A 2,906-nucleotide genomic window follows, 5' to 3' on the forward strand; every position below is an offset into this window, starting at 1 on the left:
GTCTTATTCGCAGAAAAAAAGTTGAAATTTGTAGACCAGTGTAATATTTTCGATGCTGTTTTTTAACTTTTCCGATTTAGACTTGTGGGGTATCTTTACCATTTTTATTTCTTTGCCCTTAAACACGTCTACCGAGTTATAAAAAAATGCCAATTGGTTCCTCAAAATTTCATACGGTGGGACAAGGTACAAAGGAAGTACATACATATCAGATGCAAACCGAACCGACCAATGAAAGTACAGGTGAAGCCGGAAGCCTGTGAATGCATACAGGGTCTAAGGGCCTTGGCCACCCTATGATATTTTTCACACGTCACTGCCATCTATTTTCCATTACCAATAATAATTCGCTGCAAAAATAGTTTGATTTTATTTTGTTTTAAAAGCGATTCCCAGAGCTAAATTATTTTCATAAATTTCTCACCGTTTATTCATTAGGTATGAGAGAACTACGCTCATTTTTGTATTCAGTAATTTGGAGTCTCGAGTCCTAAAAACATCTAATTTAGAAAAGTTTTTTCTAACCGCGGTCACCCTTCGGCAGGCACTGGTAAGCCCCCTCTGCCCCTCATAAAAACCATTCGCTTTCGAGAGGCGACGGAAAATTCTGTAATTATATCAATACGTACCAGGGATGTTGCGAATATTTGCTTTCGCATTCGTTATGCAATTGATTCGCATTACTTTAGGTATCCGTAATCGACATTCGCATCAAATGATACGGATGTTTTGCGAATGCGAATACGTACATGGGCAGAGAGTCCACTCTAACATTGTTAAAATTGTTCTACGTCTGTCTAACCAGGGTGCGGACAATAACCGGTTTTTAGCTTCAGGCGCTAAATGGTAACGAGTACTGCTAAAAGTCTTATAAACAACCTAGAAATAATTTTAGATTCCTCCAGCGAAAACGAAGGCTCGGATGTAGAATCTGGAGATATTAAGAAATTGGAAATTAAATCTCAATTGAAGGTCAATCTTAAAGAAAAATGAGTTCATCTCTGTGAAAATAATCTCGATTGGCGGAAAACTATACTAAAATACGACAAATTGACTGATCTGGCCCGCAAATATTTGAGCCCTCCAACCGCCAGCGTTGCAAGTGAGCAATTTTTCAGTGCAGCCGGCCTTATATACGAGCCTCTAAGAAATCGCCTCATGGGAGAAAAGACAGCAAAATTACTTTTTTGAAATATATTACGCCCCTAATTTGCAAACTTTTTAAGTAACAAAAACGATGAATAAAGTTGATTATAGCCTTTTTAATGCTATTCCTAACATTCGCATACCGAATGTAAAAAATATGGCATTCGAAACATCCCTAATACGCACATCACACTGGAGCAGAAGCCCAGTCAAAAACTTAGCAAAAGTTTAGGTTATTGTTTCGTTGTCTAGCAATCATTTGACCGCTTACATGCTGGTCTTTCATTATTTCACGGACTATGTGTGTGATTGCTTAATCAGAGCGAAGAACATTTTTGGTACATGTATTTCCAGAATGAAAGCGGGCTTACCATTCTGAAGTATGATATCGAAACATGACGATGACGGAGAAAGACTATAAGGTTTTAAATACTTTCGTGAAAATTATTCCAATCAAATTCTATGGCCGACCACATTCAGCAGAAGTCCAATTTGATAATGCCTTTCGTTTGTCACTAAAAGTTAGTTAAGCTGGCTTCGCTCCAACTCCAACATAAAATATGCATTTTATAGGTATGATTATTTCGCATACTGATACTTACCATATTGGCTACGGTTTTCGTGATAACGATGCTTGAAAATTTGATTAAAGTTTAGCTATTTTATAAATAAACTAAAATTTTGCTTATAACGGATTTTAAATATTAAATACCTTAAAAATTCCTTAAAATTATCGAAATAGTTCCCCTTTAACATACAGCTCCAATACAGCTGATTACTCAGATATGTGTTTTTGCGCTTCATATCTGAATAATAATTGTGTGCGTGCTATATGTTAGAGTGATCCTATACTAAATTTTCAACTGCTTAATTGGAGGAGTTATAACGGGAAACAACGTCTCTGAACAATAAGATGTATGGGAGCTAGATGTTATAGTTAACCGACTTCTATAATTTTAAGACATACTGAAGGTATTATTAAAATATAATCGTGTACAATATTTGGTAGAATATCTTCAAAACTGAGGGGGGTTTTTTATATAATAGTTTAAATTTAAGCAAAGTTTGAAATTAAAATTTGTTTACCATTAGCCTTAAATGGCCCCACGTGTATTTATAAAAAGTAAAATTGGTCCAAAGTTGGCATACACTCAGGGCTGCCAACTATCCTTAGCTATGAGGTGCCATATTGAGGATAAAAAAGTGCCAAAATGTCCGATTTAGCAATAAAATAAGAACTACATTTCTAAAACAAATGCGCAATGCCAAAACATGATAAACCAGTGAAATAATCTTTAGAAATTAGAAAATTTTAGTTGAAAAAAGATGTACGTGCTAAGGATTTTAGGAAAATGCATTGAAATATTACTATTTTTAAAAAGTGCCATTTTGGCACTCTGTGCAAAATTGAAAAACTAAGTGCCATATGATGTAAAATAGGGCCAAATATGGTACGGTTTGAGCCAAGTTGGCAGCCCTGCATACACTAGTAAAGTGGTGAAGTCAAAACCTTATTCATGTAGTAAATATAAGACAATTTTTAAGCAAGCAACATTCCTCCAGGTGACATACTTTATTCAAGTGACTGAAATTCCTTTTAATGTTTAACTTTACAGCTGCTAAATATGTAGAAGGGATCATGAGGGCGGTAAAAATGGCAGAAAGAGAAACTAGAAATCATGTGAAGCTGAAAGTATTTACTAGAATAAATTCCTCCGTGACAAACGCTCAAAGCTTAGGGAAGCTATGCACAAAAAAAA

This window comes from Rhagoletis pomonella, unplaced genomic scaffold, assembly GCF_013731165.1.
Source record: "Rhagoletis pomonella isolate Grant_MI unplaced genomic scaffold, Rhpom_1.0 Rhpom_scaffold_00003, whole genome shotgun sequence".
In the NCBI taxonomy this organism is placed as follows: Eukaryota; Metazoa; Arthropoda; class Insecta; order Diptera; family Tephritidae; genus Rhagoletis; species Rhagoletis pomonella.